The 26,026-nt window shown below is 35.7% G+C and overlaps 1 protein-coding gene and 1 pseudogene across 1 annotated transcript in view; both read right to left on the minus strand.

The window, feature by feature from the left end:
* The window catches only part of GRIA4 (glutamate ionotropic receptor AMPA type subunit 4), a 516,704-nt gene that overhangs the window by 390,063 nt on the left and 100,615 nt on the right, over positions 1 to 26,026 (minus strand). The gene's annotated exons all lie outside the window — the stretch shown is intronic.
* Positions 16,230 to 20,417, minus strand: LOC101323660 (60 kDa heat shock protein, mitochondrial pseudogene; annotated as a pseudogene).

Raw genomic sequence — 26,026 nt, forward strand, 5'->3', positions numbered from 1 at the left:
TTTGGAATGCTTCAAAGGGCCCCTGAAACATCCCAAAGAGCGATATTAAACTACTTAGGTTGATTTGGCATGCTAAATTACATGGGAAGCATTGTCTAATGAATAATAAATATTCTTATGTTATATTGTAAGGTAAATGTTATTAATATAGATATTCTAGTAATTATATGGAATTCCTAAAATTCTGAGATGCCCTGGTAAAATGTTATCAGTCATAATTCTAGTTATTATCTTAAACTGTTGTATGTCACATCAGAAACCAAGTTTCTTTTTCAATTGCATTGTAATCAGATTTTAAACGTGCCTTTTTAAGGCTTTTATCATTACAGACACAGTTTCACTCTAATGCTTCGCAAAAATGCTTCCTCTTCAAGAAGACTCATAAAAAAGACTTTTTGATTAATACAAGTTTCTGACTCTCAGACCATAATGCTGAACTGTGTAAGAAGTTGAAGAATTCTAATGAAAAACCTGATGGCTTCATAAAAAGTTAACAAAAGAACTGATTGAACTGGTAAATATGGTTATAATTTTTATGGCTTCTATCTGAAAAATTACTAGTTTGAATCTGTGTTTTCCAGGTATAAGGAAACCTTCCCCTCAAACTTATTATGACTTACAGTAATTTGGTAAATTATACTTTTGTAAGCAGAATTGAAACATTTATCTTTTTTCTCTATCTGCTCACTCCAGAGATAGGAAACTCTTATGTTCCCAGCAGCTTTATCAGATAAATTAGGAAGGACACCTCACTAACCGTTACAGAAATCTCCAGGTATTTTTGAGCCTTGAAAAGGGATGAATTCACCTAGATCTGTTAGGCGAAATCTGTGATAAGCCCTTGGCATGAATTTCCTAGCACTGAGAGGTCTTTTAAAGTCCAGTCTGAGACTCATTATAAAAGTTTCAGCAAGCAAAACACCTGTATGATCAAGAATAGTAGGCTAAGTTTATTGAAACCAGACTATTTTGCAAACAAATTACTCTTAATTTGGTTATGTTTGGTAAAAACAAGGGTAACTTTAGAGAGAAAAAGATTATGTTTCAGTGAATATTAAATTCTAATTTTGTTAATGGAGGTCTGTATTTACTAAGACACACCTCCCAGATAGTTCCTTGCTTTTATGTTATGTTAATGTAAAGTTTAATTGAATTATTTAAAGGACACTCTAAGTTTGTTTCTGAAGCTTATCTCAGTAATCTACCTTTGAATGAAGGTCAGATGCCCCACAACCTGAAACCAGTGGATTATGCACACTGGAAAAGACATAATTTAAAGGACTATCTCCAGCTTAGATGGAAGGACCCTTATCAGGTACTCTTAACTAGCTCATACACAGTGAAACTAAAGGGAACTGACTCTTGAATTAATTTCCACTCACAAAGGGCCCCTGAATTGGACTGGCCTATAGGGAGGACTGCTGACCTCAAACTCACCTTAAAACAAAGCTCAAACAGAGGAGAAACTACACTCACACTAGGACAAAAAGAAGACGACACCAGAAGTAGACAGCTAGCCCAAGATCCTGGACCTGACTTGTACGATCATTTATAATGTTTTATTTTGTTTCCTTTTTTTGTTGTTGTTGGAGTATAGTTGCTTTACAATGTTGTGTTAGTTTCTGCCACACAGCAAAGTGAATCAGCGATACATATACACACATCCCCTCCCTATTGGACCTCTCCCCCACATCACACCCAACTAGGCCATAACAGAGCACCAAGCTGAGCTCCCTGTGCTATACAGCAGGTTCCCACTAGCTATCTGTTTTACACATAGTAGTGTATTTATGTCAAACCTAATCTCTCAATTCATCCCACTCTCCCCTTCCACCCCTGTATCCACATGTCTGTTCACTACATCTGCCTTTCTATTCCTGCCCTGCAAATAAGTTCATCTGTATCATTTTTCTATTTTCCACATATATGCGTTAATATACAATACTTGTTTTTCTCTTTCTGACATACTTCACTCTGTATGACGGACTCTAGGTCTATCCACGTCTTTACAAATGACCCAATTTAATTACTTGTTATGGCTGAGTAATATTCCATTATATATATGTACCATATCTTCTTTATCCATTCATCTGTCAATGGACATTTAGGTTGTTTCCATGTCTGGCTATTGTAAATAGTGCTGCAATGAACAGAGGGGTACATGTGTCTTTTTGAATTATGGTTTTCTCAGGGTATATGCTCAGTAGTGGGATTGCTGGGTCATATGGTAGTTCTATTTTTAGATTTTTAAGGAACCTCCATACTGTCCTCCACATGGCTGTATCAATTTACATACCCACCATCAGTGCAGGAGGGTTTCCTTTTCTCCACACCCTCTCCAACATTTGTTGTTTGTAGATTTTCTGATGATGATCATTCTGACAAGTGTGAGGTGATAACTCATTGTAGTTTTGATTTGCATTTCTCTAATAATTAGCGCTGTTGAGCATATTTTCATATGCCTCTTGGCCATCTGTATGTCTTCTTTGGTGAAATTTCTATTTAGCTCTTCCGCTCATTTTTTAATTGGTTTGCTTGTTTTTTTGCTATTGAGCTGCATGAGCTATTTGTATATTTTGGAGAGTAGTCCCTTGCTTGTTGTTTCATTTGCCAATATTTTCTCCCATTCTGTGAGTTGCCCTTTCGTCTTCTCTATGGTTTCCTTTGTTGTGCAAAAGCTTTTAAGTTTCATTAGGTCGCATTCACTTATTTTTGTTTTTATTTTTATTACTCTAGGAGGTGGATCATAAAAGATCTTCTGTGATTTATGTCAAAGAGTGTTGGTCCTATGCTTTCCTCTAAGAGTTTTAAAGTGTCCTGTCTTACATTTAGATCTTTAGTCCATTTTGAGTTTATTTTTGTGTATGGTGTTAGGTAGTGTTCTAATTCCATTCTTTTACATGTAGTTGTCCCGTTTTCCCAGCCACATTTATTGAAGGGGTTGTATTGTCTGCATTGTATATCCTTGCCTCCTTTGTCATAGATTAGTTGACCATAGGTGTGTGGGTTTATCCCTGGGTTTTCTGTCCTGTACCATTGATCTATAATTCTGTTTTTGTGCCAGTACCATACTGTCTTGATTACTGCAGCTTTGCAGTATAGTCTGAAGTCCGGGAGCCTGATTCCTCCAGCACGATTTTCCTTTCTCAAGATTGCTTTGGCTAATCGGGGCTTTTGTGTTTCCATACAAATTGTAAAATTGTTTTGTTCTAATTCTATGAAAAATGTCATAGGTAATTTGATAGGGATTGCATTGAATCTGTAGATTGCTTTGGGTAGTATAGTCATTTTTACAATATTGATTCTTCAAATTCAGGAGCATGGTATATCCCTCCATCTGTGTCATCTTTGATTTCTTTCATCAGTGTTTTATAGTTTTCTGTGTACAGTTCTTTTGCCTCCTCAGGTAGGTTTCTTTCTAGGTATTTTATTCTTTGTGTTGCAGTGGTGAATGGAATTGTTTCCTTAATTTCTTTTTCTGATCCTCATTGTTAGTGTACAGGAGTGCAAGAGATTTCTGTGCATTAATTTTGTATCCTGCAACCTTTCCAAATTCATTGATTAGTTCTAGTAGTTTTCTGGTGGCATCTTTAGGATTTCCTATGTATAGTATCATGTCATTGGCAAACAGTAACAGTTTTACTTCTTTTTTTTCAATTTGGATTCCTTTTATATCTTTTTCTTCTCTGATTGTTGTGGCTAGGACTTCCAAAACTATGTTGAATAATAGTGGCTAGACTGGTCATCATTGTCTTGCTCCTGATGTTAAAGGAAATGCTTTCACTTTTTCACCATTGAGAATGATGTTTGCTATGGTTTTGTCATATATGGCCTTTATTATGTTGAGGTAGGTTCCCTCTATGCCCACTTTTGGGAGAGTTTTTATCATTAATGAGTGTTGAATTTTGTCAAAAGCTTTTTCTGCATCTATTGAGATGATCATATGGTTTTTATTCTTCAATTTGTTAATATTGTGTATCACATTGATTGTTTTGAGTATACTGAAGAATCCTTGCATCCCAGGACAAATCCCACTTGATCATGATGTATGATCTTTTTAGTGTGTTGTTGGATTCTGTTTGCTAGTATTTTGTTGAGGATTTTTGCATCTATGTTCATCAGTGATATTGGTCTGTAATTTTCTTTTTTTATAGTATCTTTGTCTGGTTTTGGTATCAGGGTGATGGTGGCCTTGTAGAACGAGTTTGGGAGTGTTCCTCCCTCTGCAATTTTTTGGAAGAGTTTTAGAAGGATAGTTGTTAACTCTTCTCTAAATGTTTGACAAAATTCACCTGTGAAGCCATCTGTTCCTGGACTTTTAATTGTTGTAAGATTTTTAATTACAGTTTCAATTTCATTACCCGTGATTTGTCTGTTTATATTTTTTAATTCTTCCTGGTTCAGTCTTGGAAAGTTGTACCTTTCCAAGAATTCATACATTTCTTTCAGGTTGTCCATTTTATTGGCATATAGTTGCTCATAGTAGTCTATGATCCTTTGTATTTCTGTGGCATCATTTGTGATCTCCCCTTTTCACCCCTATTTTATTGATTTGAGTCTTCTCCGTTTTTTCTTGATGAGTCTGGCTAAAGGTTTATCAATTTTGTTTATCTTCTTAAAGAACAAACTTTTAGTTTTGTTGACCTTTTCCATTGTTTTCTTCACTTCTATTTCATTTATTTCTGCTCTCATCTTATGATTTCTTTCCTTCTACTAACTTTGGGTTTTCTTTGTTCTTCTTTTCCCAGTTGCTTAATGTTTTCTTGAATTTTTGTACCTTTGTGTATGAATCAAATGTTTTCCTATCATGGACACGATCCCATGTTAGTTGTAAAATCAATCCAATTGTTGGGTTTGTGGCTAATTACTTTTTCTAGGCCTTATGGGTCACCTTGGTGGTTTTCTCCACTCCAAGTCTCTTATTGGCCAGCTGTTAGGGAATTTTTTCTAGAAGAGAGAATTACAGTCATGTTCAGGCCACTACTGCTATTACTAGGTGGGATCCCCTCACCTAGCTGATTAATAATATTTGCTCTGACCCTGGTCATGAATGTGAATTTTCCTCTATTACTCAAGCTCAATCAGAGCAACAAGCAAAATTTCAGCCAATAAATAAAACCTCCCACAATTATGGGATGGATTTATGTAGTTAACACCAGGGTATGGTAATTTAAGTTTAGAGGCTCCTTTATGCTGGGAACAATTAAATCCTTCTAAGGCTAATCAGTCTAGTAACACTAGGAAAGTGAGCTGGGTACCTTATGGACAGTGCCAATATATATTTTCCCTTAATGATAAGGATTTGTACAGAACAGACTAAGTCAGACGACCTGAGGATATACTGAGCTACACCTAATGGAAGGTTTTGACATAAATTCTTAATTGTGAACTTACTAATACTGCTAGATATATTATTTTCTATATTGCCTGTTTCAGAAAATTGTTGTTTCTTAAATTACCAAATGTATGACTGAGCCTCTGATAAAATGATGATATATAGTCCCATATGAGATCAATGATTGTAATATTGTAACTCTAGATGTGAAAAGGAGCAACGAGGGGGAATATTTTCCTGGATCATAAGAGGCTAGTAAGACAGGTGGCCCAGAGAATTTTTGCTACTTGCAAGGCCTAGTCCTGTAAAAGCACATTGAGTCGCCTATCAGTGAAATCTTTGTCAGACTTGGAAATGAGCATTCCTAGCACCATGGGACAAAATGGTCATGAAATATCCCCCCAAACCATGGTCGAATTTATGACCATGAAGGGACCCTGCCAATTGGAAACTGGTACTTGCTATTTAACTCTATGAAGATTAAATCATGGCCATTGAAGCTGCTGACTTTCAACACCCCCTGAAAGGACTTCAGGGTGGAGGTCAGGAATGAGGCACTCTGTGCTCTGGGAAAAACTTGCAGAACAGGCCTTCAGATAGTTAGATACTTTCAGGAGAAGATTTTGTAAGCCCCAATTCTTGCATCTTCTCATACCTAGAGAAACTCTAACATCATTGATGGTGACATCTACTTTGACTATTAAGGAGAAAATTACAACTAAAAGTCAAAATGGAGTAGCTATGGTTTAGATATCCAAGGAAATAACTAGGGACACTATGGGTGTGATTTCAGACAAGTTCTTGTATTGCTAAGAACTTGAGTTTTCTGAGCTATGTCAGACTTGGGATACCACCAGCCACTCTCAAAACAATGTCAGTTGGTGGCTGGTGACTAAAACCTTACTTTTTAAAGCTCTCCTCTTGGAACTATTACGTTTTTTACACAATGAAATTACTTCAGATCATACATTAACAAAAGGAAAGGACATGTATAATGACCAATAGCACTTGTTACCTATGTATTAATAACCACATTAAAAGTTAAAACCTGCTTAGATAAAACTAGACAACTGGCTACCTGGCTACAAGTCTCTCCAAAGTGCCAGGCCCAGACTGGGTTTCAGCCTTATTCTCCTGAAAAGAAATAAGATCTATTTTGTCTACTAATGTCCAAATTGTCCAACTACATCTAACTGGGTCTGTTACACCTATATCAATCATACTGAGCTAATAGAAGAGTACATCAAAAATGTATACGACCATCCCAAATGGCTCCATTCCTTTGTTCAGCGTAACCCAAGCACTGACTCTATCTGGACCAAGATCAAAATTGCTATCACATGTAACCTGGTTCTTACTCCTGCTTGGCCCCTGCTTACAATAATTCTTTCACTGATTTTTGACCCATGCCTTCTTAATCTACTTGTCTAGCTTGTTCTTTCTAAGGGCACAACAGTTTCCCAGACAAGATGACAGTTAGGCAGAGATTCCAGCCACTCCTTGAAACAGATCCTGCTGGAATAACAACAGAAGTCACCCTGGGCCCCTTAAAGAGACCAAGCGAGAGCTCCGTGACCCAACTAGGTAAGGTCAATAAGCCCCTTGCCAGCCTGAAGAAGCTACGGAAGACAGACCTTTGCCCTTCATCCTCCCAAAAAAGATTTCTTGTGCTCTATGTCTCTCAGGGGAAATTTGAGGTAGGAGATATGTGGGCACCAGGCCAAACAGCTGAAGTTTGTCCCCTGTGGACAGAAACTCCATAAAAGCAGAATGATGGAGGAAGCTGGGTCCTGCTCAGATAAGAGATAAAGGACCACATATTCCTCATTCTCAAAGTCAAGGAGACCTCCCTGATTACACATGTGCAGAAAAATTCCTTGGAGGTCGAAAAAGGAGGGGTGTCACCCCATAGTAAGTGATGTCAACTATCCATAGGCCTCTTCGCTAGAATACATCTTGGCTAAGAGATGCACATGCACATTAGCCAGACTCATCAAGAAAAAAAGGGAGAAGACTCAAATCAACAGAATTAGAAATGAAAAAGGAGGAGTAAAAACTGACACTGCATAAATACAAAGGATCATGAGAGATTACTACAAGCAACTATATGCCAATAAATTGGACAACCTGGGAGAAACTGACACATTCTTTGAAAAGCACAACCTTCTGAGACTAAACCAGGAAGAAATAAAAAATATCAACAGACCAATCACAAGCACTGAAATTGAGACTGTGAATAAAAATCTTCCAACAAATAAAAGCCCAGGAACAGATGGTTTCACAGGTGAATTCTATCAAACATTTAGGAAGAGTAAACAGCTATCCTTTTCAAACTCTTCCAAAATATATCAGAGGGAGGAACACTCCCAAACTCATTCTATGAGGCCACCATCACCCTCATGCCAAAACCAGACAAAAAAGTCACAAAGAAAGAAAACTACAGGCCAATATCACTGAAGAACATAGAAACAAAAATCCTCAACAAATACTAGCAAACAGAATCCAACAGCACATTAAAAGGATCATACACCATGATCAAGTGGGATTTATCCCAGGAATGCAAGGATTCTTCAATATACACAAATCAAACAATGTGATAAATCATATTAACAAATTGAAGGAGAAAAACCATATGATCATCTCAGTAGATGCAGAAAAAGCTTTTGACAGAATTCAACACCCATTTATGATAAAAACCCTCCAGAAAGTATGCATAGAGGGAACTTACCTCAACATTATACAGGCCATATATGACAAACCCATAGCCAACATGATTCTCAGTGGTGAAAAACTGAAACAGTTTCCTCTAAGATCAGGAACAAGACAAAGTTGTCCACTCTCAGCACTATTATTCAACATAGTTTTGGAAGTTTTAGCCACAGAAATTAGAGGAGATAAAGAAATAAAAGGAATCCAAATCAGAAAAGAAGTAAAGCTGTCACTGTTTGTAGATGACATGGTACTATACATAGAAAATCCTAAAGATGCTACCAGAAAACTACTAGAGGTAATCAATGCATTTGGTAAAGTAGCAGGATACAAAATTAATGCACAGAAATATCTGGCATTCCTATACACTAATGATGAAAAATCTGAAATAGAAATTAAGGAGACACTCTCGTTTACCATTGCAACAAAAAGAATAAAATACATAAGAATAAACCTACCTAAGGAGACAAGAGACCTGTATGCAGAAAATTATAAGACACTGATGACAGAAATTAAAGTTGATACAAACAGATGGAGAGATATACCATGTTCTTGGATCAGAGGAATCAACATAGTGAAAATGACTATACTACCCAAGCAATCTACAGATTCAGTGCAATCCCTATCAAACTACCAATGGCATTTTTCATAGAACTAGAACATGAAATTTCACAATTTGTATGGAAACACAATAGACCCTGAATAGCCAAAGCAATCTTGAGAAAGAAGAACAGAGCTGAAAGAATCATGCTCCTAGACTTCAGACTACACTACAAAACTACAGTAATCAAGACAGTATGGTAATGGCACAGAAACAGAACTATAGATTAATGGAACAGGATAGAAAGACAAGAGATAAACCCATGTAGGTATGGTCACCTTATCTTTGATAAAGGAGGCAAGAATATACAATGGAGGAAAGACAGCCTCTTTAATAATTGGTGCTGGGAAAACTGGACAGCTACATGTAAAAGAATGAAATTAGAACACTCCTTAACACCAAATACAAAAATAAAGTCAAAATCGATTAAAGACCTAAATATAAGGCTACACACTAAAAAATTCCTAGAGGAAAACATAGGCAGAACACTCTATGATATAAATCACAGCAAGATCTTTTTGACCCACCTCTTACACAAATGGAAATAAAAACAAAAATAAACAAATGGGACTAATGTAACTTAAAAGCTTTTGCACAGCAAAGGAAACCATACACAAGATGAACAGACAACCTCAAAATGGGAGAAAATATTTGCAAATGAAGCAACTGACAGAGGATTAGCCTCCAAAATTTACAAGCAGCTCATGTAGCTCAATATCAAGAAAACAAACAACCCAATCCATAAATGGGCAGAAGACCTAAATAAACATTTCTCCAAAGAAGATATACAGATTGCCAACAAACACATGAAAGGATGCTGAACATCACTAATCATTAGAGAAATGCAAATCTAAACTGCAATGAGGTATCACCTCACACCAGCCAGAAAGGCCATCATCAAAAAATAAATGTTAGAGAGCATGTTGAGAAAAGGGAACCCTCTTGCACTGTTGGTGGGAATGTAAATTGATACAGCCACTAATGAGAACAGTATGGAGGTTCCTTAAAAAACTAAAAATAGAACTACCATACGACCCAGCAATCCCACTACTGGGCATATACCCTGAGGAAACCATATTTCAAAAAGAGTCATGTACCACAATGTTCATTGCAGCTCTATTTACAATAGCCAGGACATGGAAGCAACCTAAGTGTCCATCGACAGGTGAATGGATAAATAAGATGTGGCACATGTATACAATGAACTATTACTCAGCCATAAAAAGAAACGAAATTGAGTTATTTGTAGTGCGGTGGATGGATCTAGAGACTATCATGCAGAGTGAATTAAGTCAGAAAGAGAAAAACAAATACTACATGCTAACACATATACATGGAATTAAAAAAAAATGTTTCTGAAGAACCTAGGGGCAGGACAGGAATAAAGACGCAGACGTAGAGAATGGATTTGTGGACATGGGGAGGGTGAAGGGTAAGCTGGGATGAAGTGAAAGAGTGGCATGGACATATATACCCTGCCAAATGTAAAATAGATAGCTAGTGGGAAGCAGCCACATATCACAGGGAGATCAGCTCGGTGCTTTGTGACCACCTAGAGGGGTGGGATAGGGAGGGTGGGACGGAGTCACAAGAGGGAGGAGATATAGTGATATATGTATACGTATAGCTGATTCACTTTGTAATAGAGCAGAAACTAACACACCATTGTAAAGCAATTATACCCCAATAAAGATGTTAAAAAAATTATTAAAGTTAAGGTAGTTGAGAGTCCAGTGATAAATAAAACCTCTGAAAATCATTTGAAATGTATAGATTATCAAATTGTACTGTAGAAGTAAGAAAATTATTTTACTTCTTTATGTAAATGGAAGTCTGTTCTTCCTTCTATGCTCTCAATGAAATCTACATTTAATCAGAGCTATAAAATGTGCTATAGTATAGGCTGGTGTCCTATCAATCTAGGATTTCTTATAGAACCAAAACCTTTGAGAATATAGCTAACATTTTTGCATATGGAAAAAGAAATAGTTGTAATGGATAAGAAATTTACAGAGAAATTATAAACATTGTCTAAGAAAAAATTATGCTTGTTACTACACCTATTTGTATTTTAAATGTAAGTTATTATTTTTAATATTTGTGGCAGAGTCCACTAGCATCTATTCACTTCTTCTTCCTGGCACTCAGTTACACTACATTTCTGGGTCTCGCTTGCAGTTACTGGTGGCTGAGCAAGTAAGTCTTTCCCAATGGAAATCAAGTAGAAATGATATGATGAGCCACTTTCAAGCTTGACACATTTCACCTCTTATGTGTACTTTGTGCTTTTTCCTGCTAGCTGATGGCAGATGACAGGGATGGCTTTATAGGATGCCAACACCACAAAATGAAAGGATCCCAGGTCCCCAAACACCAAATAGAGGAAAGCCCTTCTCCCGTTAACTTGAAAACCCACTATTGAGTTACGACTTCTCTTGTCTTCATCTTGAAATGTTTGGGTCTTTTTGTTATAGCAACCTATCATATTCTAGCCAGAACAGAGCTATGTTGAGGCCTTTATGCCTGTTTAATATCCAACTATATTCCATATTCTCAGACCTGGCTCAAATTCACTATCTTCTGTGCAGCCTTCCTATTACTTTTATCTTGACGTAAATCGTATCTTCCTGACCAGATTTCTTATACTAATCTATTGACTATTAATTAGAGCGAAACATCTGCCTGTAGGCTTCTTGGCCATCGAATCAGAATAAGTTCCATATTCTTACTTCCAGTGGGGCCAAATCATGGATGGAAAGAAAGATTTCTCTAGTGTTAAATTCTAAAATATGTTTCAAACATGGAACTTCATATAGGGAAGACAGTGATATATAATAGAAAATGTGCTCAACAACATGCCTGCAACAAATGTAATGAATAGATGCAATAGTATTGTAAGTTATAGCATCTTTTGATTGTCATGGTTGGCAGCCCTGCAGGGTGCCTAAGTGAAACATAGTAAACAAGTAATTGATGTTTTCCCGCCTCAATCCAAAGATCAGTCTTATACTTATTTGACAACACATTGTTTAGTAATTCTCCATAAGATATAATATCTGTATGCCAGATTAAAAAAAAAAAAGAATTGAACAGCTATCAATTGTGATTGTCATCAAGTCTGACCTCGAAGACAGCAAGTTCTGAGTTGTTGGTTGATGGTGAATCCATTGCATTTGAGACCAGAAAAGCATATGCTTTGACTGCTATCATTTTGTGGACATTAGGAAACCTAATCTAGACTGTTTATTAATAGAAGGCTTTCAAAGACACCTGATGAAACAGTCAGAATATACACAAACATGCACACACACACACAGATTTCTGGGTCTGTTCCAACTTGCTTAAGATCACAGAGTCATTCTGTGCAGTGTAACTGTATTACATTCTAAAGCAGATATTATCATTGCAGTTGAATAAATATCTGCATTGGCATGTCTAGTTTGAGCAATACAGATTCCTGGTGAATCTGAATAAAATAATTATTTGGAAATACATCCATCAAGATGGGTTTACTAAATATGAACCAATTACATTTTGAAAGACAACTGATGTTATTTTATAATAGATTATACTAGTCTTAGGTCTAATAATATTTAGGTGCCAGGCTCAACTGTTGATTGAGGCCATTGTTAATTTGTGACATATCATTATTTTACTATGGGGACTTGTCCATCATTTATTATAGGGAAATGTCAACAAGGTTATGTAGAAGTGGTATCAGATCATTAAAATGTTAAGAAATTGAACACAGTCTAATTTTGTGACACATATTCTCCAGCACAATATCTTATATATAGAAGTTGCACCAATTACTTTGTCTCAATTATATGTTGATTTGGTTTCTCTTGTTTTTTAGAATTTAAAGTATTTCACAACTAATTTTTGTAACTCTTAGTTTAAAAATTACAAAAATAAGATTGAGATAATGAATTCCTAAAAAAGAAAAAAATATTTAATTTTAGTTTATCAAATATAGCCTCTAAATAATGTTTCTGTAAATTTGAATTTGGAAGTTGAGATATAATTTCTACAATTCTCACATAAAAGAAGCTCAAAAATATTTTGTAAAACCTAAATCATGTAGACTTTGTCTAAAGGCCTTTCTAAGTTTAGTGGTTTCTGTATTATCATTATAACAAAGAAAATTAGCTTAGCATAGCTGTGCTCACTAAGTACCATACAAGTTCCAAAGCCTGCCACTGCGCAAGTTAATTGTTTTACTGACAGCTGTACCTACTACTGGTCCTCTGGGTCAGTTGCTAATAATTGTTAAATTGTCCTTTTGTTACTTTAATGGTCACGAGCTACTTTAAATTTCCATTCTGGTTTCTGTTTGTGCATCTTTAAAATATTTTATGTTCTTAATTAGCATATATTAATTAATAATTCCTGAACTATTTTCCCTGAGTAATTTAACAACAAACCCAATTTTAAAAGCTTCTCATACAAGATAGAGAAACAGGTAGTTGAAAGTTTACTGAAAGCTTGTGTTCCCACAGATCATTCAGGAAAGAAAAAACACTTGCAGTTGATATTGGAATATATAATTCATGATGGTGTTTTTGTAAATTAAGCATGGGTTTAAGTTATTAAAGCATTAGAGAAAAATTAGAAATTTCCCATAATCCTATCATTTTAACAAATAATTTCATTTTATAAATTTCCTTTGAGTATGTGTCCATATGTACACAATTAAATGTATTCAGAATGTTTTTCTGTACTATGTTGCAATAGTAACCTGTTACTTAGTAGAAGAGTTTTGCTTAGATTTCTAATGATAAACACTATTTTTATATCTCCATCATGAAATTAAACATCTCATCATATACAAAAAAATATTGAGCAATATTTACCTTTCTAAATTGTATTTAAATTTAATATATGGCTTCTGTTTATGAAATCATTTCTCCAGTGCCTTTTTTAAACACTGTTTTCATATTTTTTGAGCATTCACTAGTTATGAGGAATGGCCTGAGGTCAAATGTACTTTTAAATTTGGACTGCAATGATTTATTCATAGGTAATTCACTCAAAGCTTTTTCAGTGTTTAAAAAAACAAAACAACAACAACAAAACTACATGAAAAAGATTCACTAAGTATGGTAAAGGGTACAAGTAATGTGATTTTTAAATTATGCACAAAAATAGGATTGTTTGAAGTGTTGAAATAATCTTTTTATTGAGAAGCAAATATGAATTGACTTTGAAATCTTTATGTCTATGGGAGGAAGTTTGCATTTCCATTTCTATGATATTTTCTCATTCCAAATAAGATAAAAAAACTTAGTGAATTAAATGGTTGACATAGCATGAATAGGAATATGCCTATAGACCTTTACAGTTCCCTTTAGTTTATCTTCGTTATCTGAAGATTTTACTTTTTCTATCTAGATATTCTACATATAAATCTCTTGGACAGTTTAACATGAATTAGATACACCAGTTCTTTATTATAGGGGAAAAAAATCCACCAATACTTTCCAGTGTCCTAGTATGAGATGTTGGCCACAGAGATGAACCGACCAATATGTGTATTCATTTGGTGAGACTGGCTTTCTTGATAAGTGTAAATTGAAGCCATTTTTCTAATTATTCATAATAACAATTATTTACATATATAATGATTTATAACCTATAACATCCATGTATTTTAAAGCTGAATCTTCTCAAAAAATGCTGTCATAAAGGGTAAAGGAAAGAAACATTGACATTTATTTCCAGCCAATTATTTTCAGAATATTTTACATTTAATTCTCACAAGTTTTCAAAATAAGTGTTGTGGTATCCCCATTTTACGAGGGTGAAACAGCAGTTCAGAAAGGTTTTAAACTTGTCCAATAGTACAGCTTTAGTAAAGTGCTGAGCCAGAATAGAATTAAGCCTCAAGGACTATATAGTTCCAAATCCTTAAGGACTGATGCCTCATCTTAAAAAGATTATATCAACAAAATTGCCTATAATGTATGGAACATGCTTAATCAATATTCATTTCATGAAATAACCTCTCTTTCCTGTATCGCCATCCCTGTAATATCTTCTTAAAGTCGCTCTCATAGAAATAGTGTTCCGAGTTAAAGAAGTGTATTTTATTGATATTTTCAAAGAGTGGCTGCTATTTTGTTCATTTTCAGTTTTTTTCCCCAAAGGGAATGTATAGATGAAATCCATATAAATCAAGTTCTATATAATGAGAAAAAGTTTGGACAGACTAAAACACAAGTATGCTGTAACACATGAAGGAATAATTTTTCTTCTCTTCATAATTTTATTTTTAGAATGTTGTTTTGAACTAAATTAGGTGAATAAATTTGAGTTACACAGGTCAGAGGTGTATTGTGTATACTTTGACAATAATCTGTCTGCTTTAGCAATGATTCACTATATTGATATTTATGATCTTCAAATAAATAAACTGATGTTTGCTTAATAATGTGGCTGATAAATGGAATACTGACTGCCATATCAGTAAACAAAGGATGTCACAGTCATCAGCAATTGCAGCCACTGCCAACGGTGAGTTGGTGAGCCCTGAGGAAACTCAGGATATGAAAATACAGGATAGTGGTCCCAGGTAGCTGAGATACATATCATGAGGAATGATTTCAGTGAGCCCAGACTCTTGCATCTTCCCATACATAGGAAAATGCTAAATTACTTAACTTGAGATATCTAGTTTTCTTTAATTAACAGTAATCTTTTGACATCCAGACTACCTGCCCTTTGTTGCAAAACTTTTATAATATATAACCTGGTTTCTCTCCTTGCCTCCTTGAAGCAGTTCTCTCAGGGTTACTTGAGATGCTGCCTCCCAGGATTGAAGTCCTAAAAATTCCCACCAAATAGAACATAACTCTCAACTTTTAGGTGGTGAATATTTTTTAAGCCAGCAGTAGTATATATTTGTGTATGGTATACAATCAAAATATTGTTTCTGCAAATTACTAAGTGAATTATTTTTTCCTCTATCTCCTTCAAGTATGGTTATGCCATTCATTTGTAACATAGTTAGGTATTTTTGTAGTATTATTATTTTTTGTATTCCATTTTGGGCTCCCCCTACATCCTGGTTTTGTCATATATTTTTGTTTGAGGGTACATCCTATAAGACAGTGCTACACAGAAAAGTATACTTAAAGAAGTATCATCCCTTTTACGTTCTTTCATTTCCATTCCTACCCACATTATATTGGTAACCAATCTCATTATTTTCTGATTTATTTTTCTGATATTTCTTTTGAAGAGATTAGTGGATAAATGTGTTTTATTCATTGCCCTTTTTTCTTACATAAAGGATCGCATACTATAGGTACTCTTTCACATATCCTTTTTTTCATGATTGTACAAATGATTTTTTATTTAAAAATACAAAATAAATGATCTATAAGCATGGACAATGAAAATCATTATATATTGTCAACTGAAACTAGTAATTGAGGATTATAGTGAGTTTCTTAAATATCAGACAGCCTTTTCTTCATTTTCTTCAATTGACTTCTCTGAAATTATTGGTGAGAAACATTGTCTCAAGCATCCTGTCATAGTTCATTAGTAATGGTGAAGCACTGTTCTAGGAATTAGAACTTATCACCCTCTATACCATCCATTCCACTGATTTCCAGGATCTTTCTCTTCTTTAGCATCCAATAAAGAAGTTCTTACAAACTTAGTTGGATCAGTAATTCCCTTCTGCACCATATTCACAAAAGCTCCAAGCATAGCATCATAACCAACTTCTGAGGAATTTAGCATAATTTTCTCAATTATCAATAATCTTTCAACATCTACATTCTTAACAATGATAAGTACAAGAATTTTGAGTGTTCTTTTAATAATTTCTGTATCATTTTTAAAAATCTTCATTAGCTATAATTAGTGAGTCTAAGGCTGAAATGTAGCAAAGCAGAACACAACCCCCTCCCAGAACAATGCTTTGTTTAACAGCAACTCATGGAACATCAAGGGCATCTGTAAATACTTTTTCATTCACTGCAGCATAACTTGTTTAATTAACCTTCAGCACAGCTATTCTACTGAAAATTTTGCTAGAGTCCACTCAGTTTTTCCTTTTCACATTCTTTAATTATGATATCTGACTGCTCATTGATTTCTTGAATATGTTTTTCAATTTGAGACTGCTAACTTTTTCCTTTTAAGAGCAGAACTTCATCTTTGGTCATAATGACCTCTCCAACTTTTCCTAAGTCATGAGTCTGAAAATCATCATCATCATGATTTAGGGTCAATCTCTCTTCTCTGAACACTGAACCACCACTAGCTATTGCCATGTTTTTAAACAGGTTTTTTTCTATTGTCACAAACACCTGGAGCTTTGACTGCTACAATCTGAAGACCAACTTTTAGCCTATTCAAAAGGAGTGTATTTAGAGCCTCTCCATCAACATCTTCAGCAATTAGTATCAAGGGCTACAATGAACATTGGCAATTTCAAGGGCCAGTATAATAGACTAGATACTTTCTTTTCAGTCAATAGAACACAGGCATCCTGAAATACACATTTCTGATCTTTTGATGTATACAAAATATGAAGAAATATAAACTTCAACTTAATAATTTATAATTTCTAGTTCATCATTCGGGGGTTTTCTATCCTTTAACATGTCTACACCATTTATTCCAATCTTTTTCTTTGCATTGGAAATTATATTGCCAATTTCTTTGTTTGCAGAAATCTTAGCAATCAGCAATTTCTTAAAGGGTTGGTACAAGTTTAGACTGTGTGCTAAGTTCAGCAATTACAGCACCTATATCTAACATTACACCTCTTCTGATTTCCACCGGCTAAACACCTTTGCTAATCTTCTCTAAGCCATCTTTGGTAATAGAGTATATCAGTAGGGCAGCAGTGGTGGTGGGCCTATGGTCTTTTTATTTGTATCATTGGCAATATTTTTAACAAATATGCTTTTTCTGTCTCTGTGAATGGCTGCTTAAGTCTTTTTCTTATTTTGCCATTGGGTTTTTGATTCCTTTTTCTTCAGTTTTAAGAGTTCTTTATGTATTAGGGATATTGGCTCTTGTGTTACACATTGCAAATGTTTTCTCCCAGTTAATAAATTGTCTGTGATATTGCTTATGTTACTGTCTTAGCCTCTTTTTTTAAACTTTCACTTTCACGTAGTCAAATTTATCAATGTTTTCTTTCATTTCCTCTAGAGTTTGTGAAATAGAAAGTATTTTCTTATTGTGAGGAGAAAGAGAAATTCATACCAGTGTTCTTCTAGTTCTTGTTTTCATTTTTTATATTTGCATTCCTGATCAATTTGGAGTTTATTTTGGTATATGGTGTGTGATATTTATCAAATTTTATTTTTTTCCAAATGGCCACCCAGTTGTTCTACAACCATTAATTAAAAAGTCCACCTTTGCCTCATTGATGCCCCACAGATTACCTTGATCATATAATAAGCTTCCTTATGTATTTGAATCTACTTCTGGGTTTTCCATTCTGTTCCTCTGTTCTCTTTATCTATTCATGTGCCAGTACCACACTATTTTAATTGCAGCTACTTTGAAGTATATCTTTATAGCTTTCTATCTGGCAGGGCTAATATCCTTTCATAGATTTTCTTTTTCAGTGTTTTCCTGCCTCTTCTTGTATGTTTGTTTTTCCATATGAACTTTATTATTATTTTCTACACCATAAAAAAGGCTGCTAATATTTTGATTAAGATTGAGCTAATTTTATAAGTTAATTAAGGGAGAACTGACATCTTTATAATGTTGAATAGTCTCATACAGGAAGAGGGGATGTCTCTTTACTTGTTCAAGTATACTTTTACTTCTTTCACGTATGTTTTAAAGTTTTCTTTATAGAGGTAGCACATATTTCTTTTTAAGCTTATTCTAAAATATTTAATCTTCTTTGTTGCAGTTGTTAAAGGGGTTTTCTCTACCCATTCATATCTTTCTTAGACTACTTAAGAAACTCCCAGCAATCATCCATATCTTCCTTCAATCCTTTCTCTACACCAGATTCAGGGTGATCTTTTAAAAATGTAAATTTGTTCATTTTTTTTCAAAGTCCTTCAGAAGCTTCTACATTAAGATGAAGACCAAGTTCTTAGCTAAGCTTAACAAGTCTTCCATCTTCTGGCCTATACAGCCACTTCTCTGTGGACTTTGACCACACTGGCCATTTTTCTTTCTGTGGGGCCTTTGCCACCTACTCCCTCAGCCTGAAATGTTCCTCTGCACTTAACCACTATTCACTCACCTAGTGGCCTCTTAGTCACTTTTCATTACTCAGATCAGTTACTATCTTGAGGATATCTTTCCTGATCCCTAAATTCAGCAAACATTTTGCAAGCTCTCATAGAACCTATAATTTTTATTAGCATTCCCTGCAATTGTAATTAAATAGTTAATTAGGTTATAAATTGATTAATAAAAACTTACGGGGAAAGAATTATTTCTTTGGTGGCTGCCAGAGAGTGTTGTGTATTATAGACACTCACTGAATGAAGAAAGTAAACGTGTCTTTTTAAACAAGTATTACATGTTAAGTTGTATTGAATAAGTATTTATTATATTTACAGACCTGGAGATATCTGTAAGCTTTTGAAATAAATTAGATAAAGATATATTTATAATTATAAAATATCAGTGAAGTTTTTGGTCCTCTTCTTTACTTTTTTGAGTATTTGTGCAAAATCAATTAAGTACTAGTAATTTTATTTTATTTTATTTCTTACAGAAAAGCATTGTCAGCACTTAAATGTACTATAACTAAAATATTAGATGAAGTATAATAGATTAATCCTATAAATATTCACAAGAAACTGCTCATTCTTTATACATCCCAGTAGGCTTTGGAATCTAATGCAGAAAAGGCAGAAGGTAATAGGTTTGATAATTTGGTAAATTAAAAATAAAGCCGTAGTCTTAATTTTCTTTTATGTTTGTAAGTGCATCAAAAAGTGAATTTATTTTTTCAGAAATGTAAAATATTTAAAAGGAATCTATCATTTTGTCTCCATTATGGAATAACTACTGTCTCTGCTTACCAATATTTATTTTTTGGTACATATAGGTTTAAAATAGTTCTAAGAAGAGTACACTTAAAAATGGTACTCTGGAAGAGTCATGCAGAGTTTGGGTCAAGAAGGCAGAATAGGAGGACCTGGGGTTCACTTATCCCCACAAGTATATCAAGAATGCAGCTACAAGTGGAACAATTCACACTGAGCACCTGCTGAGCACTAGCAGAGGACCTCAGACACCTAAAAGGACAAGAAAAGATCCTCGCGTAACTGGGTAGGACAAAAGAGAGAAAAGAAAGAAAAAGAAAAGAGGAAACAGGATTAGCTCCTCCTCTTGCAGAGGAGCTGAAGGAGATGAGAGGTTAACATAACTGGAGAGGCCCCCTCACTGGCAGCTCCATCAGCTGAGATGGAGGGAAGCTTTGGGGGCTATCGGAGGAAATTGTAGCAGCGGGCCTGTGGCAGGTAGGACAGAGAGAGAATTTGACGGACAGTCTGTGCCACAGTTTTGGGCACCCCAGCCTGAGACAGGGGTCTGCCAGTGCTGGCGGGGGTTGGGTGCTGAAACATGGGGTTTGGAGAGCAGACCCAAGTAGAGGACTGCTATTGGCTGCATGGAGACAGCCTGAGGGGATGGGAACGAGGGGCTCCACAGCCAGGAATGCTCCTGGAGGAAGCATGGACTGCAATGGAAGGCATCAGTGCTGAGTGGCACACGAAGGGCAGGGCCACCATTGAGGCCTCTCTCCTCACACACCAGCCCCTGCTCCATGGGTAATGAGAGGGACTCCCACCAAAGCAAGCACTCATGCACCAATCAGTCACCACCTTTTGCCCCCCCACCTAAGCAAGCAAGAGTGACCCAGTCAGTAGCTGCATGCCCCATCCCACTAAAATGGGCCATCCTGCTCCCAGTCCCTGCCTTCACCTCATCTCTCCTGGGTGGGGAGCAGATGCCTGAGGGTGACACACATGCAGAGGTGGGACCAAAACCAAAGCTGAACCCCAGGGGCTATGTGACTAAGGAAGAAGAGCTGAAATCTCTCACTGCACCTGCACATGCTGCAGATTAAACCACTGTGATCAGCTTGGTAAACCCAGCACCTGCAGAACATCTGAATGGACAATGGGGTGCTTCCACAACTGAGACTGGTCTAGCTTTAGCAACTGTAGACTTTGTGGGCACGTGTACATGAAAGTAGGGTCAGGTCAGAGTCTGATCTGCCCCTACAGTGCCCACAGTGTGTCCAGAGACCTAATAAGAGGTCTTGGAGAGCCTTCAAGGGAGGCAGGGGTTGGCTATGGCTCACTGTGGGGGCAAGGACACTGATAGCAGAGGACCCAGGGAAGTTTTTAACTTATTCATTTATTATTTTTATTTCTTACATTTTTTAATATATATTGTATTTCTTTATTTTTATATTATTTTTTGTTTTTGGGGGGTTTGGTTTGGGGAGGTTTTTTGGTTGTTGTTGTTTCTTTGCTTTTTTGTTTGGGTTTTTCTGTTTTTTGTTTTTGTTAGTTTTGTTTTTATTGTTTGTTTTGGTTTCTGGTTTTTTTGTTTCATTGTTTACTTTGTTTCTGTCTTGTTTTTTGTTTTTATTGTTTGTCTTGGTTTTTGTTTGTCTGTTTGAATGTTTTGTTTTGGCTGTGCCACAAAGCTTGTGGTGTCTAGGTTCCCCTGCTGGGGGCTGAACCTGAGCTCCCAAGGGGGAGCACCGAGTCCTGGCCACTGGACTGCTAGGGAATTCCCGGCCTCAGGGAATATTAATTAGCATGAGCTCTCCTGGAGGTCCCCATCTTGGCACTATGACCCAGCTGCAACCAACTGCCTGCAAATTCCAGTGCTAGAACACCTCAGGCCAAACAACCAGAAACACAGGAACACAGCCCAACCCATCAGCAGAAAAGCTGGCTAAAGTCATGCTAAGCTCACAGACACACCAAAACACACCACTTGACATGGCCCTGATCACCAGAGGGACAAGACTCAGCTCCACCCACCAGAGGGCAGGCCCCAGTCCCTCCCACCAGGAGGCCTACACAATCCCTGGGACCAAGCTCAACCACCAGGGGCAGACACCAGAAGCAAAAGGAACTACAACCCTGCAGCCTGTGGAAAGGACACCACAAACACAGCAGAAAAAGTAAGACAACAAAGAAATATGCTGCAGAAGAAGGAGCAAGGTAAAAACCTGTAAGACCAAGAAAATGAAGAGGAGACAGGCAATCTACCTGAAAAAGAATTCAGAGCAATGATAGTAAAGATGATCCAACATCTCTGAAAAAGAATGGAGGCAGGGATCCAGAAGATACAAGAAATGTTTAACAAGGACCTAGAAGAACTAAAGAACAAACAGTGATAAACAATACAATAACTGAAATGAAAATACACTGGAAGGAATCAATAGCAGAATAACTGAGGCAGAAGAAAGGCTAAGTAAGCTGGAAGATAGAATGGTGGAAATCACTGCCATGGAACAGAATAAAGAAAAAAGAATGAAAAGAAATGAGGACAATCTCAGAGACCTCTGGGACAAGAAAAACACACCAACATTAGAATTACAGGGGTCCCAGAGGAAGAAGAGAAAGAGAAAGAGACTGAGAGAATATTTGAAGGAATTATATTAGGAAACTTCCCTAACATGGGAAAGGAAATAGTTATCTACATCCAGGAAGTGCAGAGAGTCCCATACAGGATAAACCCAACAAGGAACATGCTGAGACACAAATTAATCAAACTAACAAAAATTAAATACAAAGAAAAATATTAAAAGCAGCAAGGGAAAAGCAACAAATAAGATACAAGGGAATCCCCATAAAGTTATCAGCTGTTTTTAAAGAAGAAACTCTACAGGCCAGAAGGAGTGGCAGGATATATTGAAAAGGAAAAACCTACAACCAAGAATAATTTACGCAGCAAAGCTCTCATTCAGATTTGATAGAGAAATCACAAGCTTCAGAGACAAGCAAAAGCTAAGAGAATTCAGCACCACCAAACCAGCTTTAAAACAAGTGCTAAAGGAACTTCCTTAGGTGAGAAACACAGGAGAAGAGAAAAAAGAGGAAGGGAAGAAAAAAGATCTACCCAAAACAATTAAGAAAATGTCAAGAGGAACATACATATTGATGACTATCTTAAATGTAAATGGTTTAAATGCTCCAACCAAGACACAGACTGGCTGAAGGGATACAAAAACAAGACCCGTATATATGCTATCTACTAGAGACCCACTTCTGACCTAGGGACACGTACAGACTGAAAGTGAGGGGATGGAAATAGATACTCCATGCAATACTCATATCAGATAAAATAGTCTTTAAAATAAAGACTGTTACAAGAGACAAGGAAGGACACTACATAATGATCAAAGGATCAATCCAAGAAGAAAATATAACAATTGTAAATATATATGCACCCCACATAGTGAGCACCTCAATACAAAGGCAAATTCTAACAGTTATTAAAGGGGAAATCAACAGTAACAGAAAAATAGTGGGGAACTTTAACACCTCACTTACACCAATGGACAGATCATCCAGACAGAAAATTAATAAGGAAACAGAAGCCTTAAATGACACATTAGACCAGATAGACTTAATTGATATTTATAAGACATTCCATCTGAAAGCAACACAATACAACTTTCTTCTCAAGTGCACATGGAATATCCTCCAGGATAATCACATCTTGGATCACAAATCAAGCCTGGGTAAATTTAAGAAAATGGAAATCATATCAAACATCTTTTCTGACCACAACACTATGAGATTATAAATCTATTACAGGAAAAAAAAGAGTTAAAAGCACAAACACATGGAGGCTAAAAAATATGTTACTAAATAATCAATTGATCACTTAAGAAATCAAAGAGGAAATAAAAAAAAAATACCTAGAGACAAATGGTAACAAAACCCCAGTGATCCAAAACCTATGTGACACAGTAAAAGCAGTTCTAAGAGGGAAGCTTATAAGAATACAATCTTACCTCAAAAAAAAGAAAAATCTCTAATAAACATCCTATCATTACACCTAAAAGCAACTGGAGAAAGAAGAACAAACAAAACACAAAGTTAGTAGAAGGAAAGAAATCATAAAGATCAGAGCAGAAATAAATGAAATAGAGAAGAAAAAAACAATAGCAAATATCAATAAAACTAAAAGCTGGTTCTTTTAGAAGATAAACCAAACTAATAAAACTTTACTAAGACTCATCAAGGAAAAAAAGGAAGAGGACTCAAATCAAAGATTAGAAGTGAAAAAGCAGGAGTTATAACTGGCACCACAGATGTACAAGGATTATAAGACATTACTACAAGCAACCATATGCCAAAATAATGGACAACCTAGAAGAAATGGACAAATTCTGAGAAAGGTAAAACCTTCCAAGATTGAACCAGGAAGAAATAGAATATATGAACACAATCACTGTAAATACAATAATTTCACAATTACTGAAATTGAAACTGTGATTAAAAATCTTTCAACAAACAAAAGTCCAGGACCAGATGGCTTCACAGGCAAATTCTATCAAACATTTAGAGAAGAGTTAACACCTATCCTCCTGAAACTCTTCCAAAAAAATTGCAGTGGAAGGAACACTCCCAAGATCATTCTACAAGGCCACCATCACCCTGATCCCAAAACCAGACAAAGATATCACAATAAAGAAAATCACAGGCCAATACCACCAATGAACATAGATGCAAAAATCCTCAACAAAATACTAGCAAACTGATTCCAACAACACATTAAAAGGATCATACAACATGATCAAGTGGGATTTATCCCAGGGATAACAGAATTCTTCAATATTGGCAAATCAATCAGTGTGATACACTACATCGACAAATTGAAGAATGAAAACCATATGATTATCTTAATAGATGCAGAAAAAGCTTTTGACAAATTCAACAACATTTATGGTAAAAACTCTCCATAGAGAAGGCATAGAGGGAATCTTCCTTAACATAATAAAGGCCATATATGGCAAACCCACAGCAAACATCATTCTCAATGGTGAAAAACTGCAAGCATTTCCTCTACAGCAGGAACAAGACAAGGATGTCCACTCTCACCACTGTTATTCAGCATAGTATTGGAAGTCCTAGCCATGGTAATCAGAGAAGAAAAAAACATAAAATGAATCCAAATTGAAAAAGAAGATGTAAAGCTGTCACTGTTTGCAGATGACATATACATAGGAAACCCTAAAGATGCCACTACTAGAGCTAATCAATGAATTTGGAAAAGTTGCAGTACACAAAATTAATACACAGAAATCTTTTGTATTCCTATACACTAACAATGAAAGATCAGAAAGAGGAATCAAGGAAACAATCCCATTTACTGTCCCAACAAAAAGAATAAAATACCTAGGCATAAACCTACCTAAGGAGGCAAAAGACCTGTATTCAGAAAACTGTAAGATACTGATGAAAGAAATAAAAGATGACACAAACAGATAGAGAAATATACCACGTTCTTGGATTGGAAGAATCAATATTGTAAATGATTATACTACCTAAAGTGGCCTACGGATTCAATGCAATCCCTATCAAATTACCTATGGCATTTTTCACAGAATTAGAACAAAAAAATTTTACAATTTGTATGGAAACACAAAAGTCCATGAATAGCCAAAACAATATTGATAAAGAAAAACACAGCTGGAGGAATCAGGCTCCCTGACTTCAGACTATACTACAAAGCTACAGTAATCAAGACAATATGGTACTGGCACAAAAACAGAAATATAGATCAATGGAAAAGGAAAGTCCAGAGATAAACCCACGCACATATGGTCACCTAATCTATGACAAAGGAGGCAAGAATATACAATGAAGAAAAAATAGTCTCTCCGATAAGTGGTGCTGGGAAAACTGGACAGTTTCATATAAAAGAGTGAAATTAGAATACTCCCTAACACCATAAAGAAAAATAAACTCAAAATGGATTAAAGACCTAAATGTAAGACTGGATACTATAAAAATTTAAGAGGAAAACATTCACAGAACACTCTCTGACATAAATCACAACAAGATCTTTTTATGATCCACCTCCTAGAGTAATGAAAATAAAAACAAAAATAAACAAATGGGACCTAATTAAACTTGAAAGCTTTTGCACAGCAAAGGAAACCATAAACAAAATGAAAAGACAACCCTCAGAATGGGAGAAAATATTTGCAAACAAAGCGACCAACAAGGGATTGATCTCCAAAATATACAAATAGCTTATGCATCTCAATATCAAAAAAACAAACAAGCAAGTCAAAAAATAGGCAAATAATCTAAATAGACTTTTCTCTGAAGAAGACATACAGATGGTTAAAAGTACATGAAAAGATGCTCAACGTCACTAATTATTAGAGAAATGCA

Source organism: Tursiops truncatus, chromosome 8 (assembly GCF_011762595.2).
Source record: "Tursiops truncatus isolate mTurTru1 chromosome 8, mTurTru1.mat.Y, whole genome shotgun sequence".
Lineage (NCBI taxonomy): Eukaryota > Metazoa > Chordata > Mammalia > Artiodactyla > Delphinidae > Tursiops > Tursiops truncatus.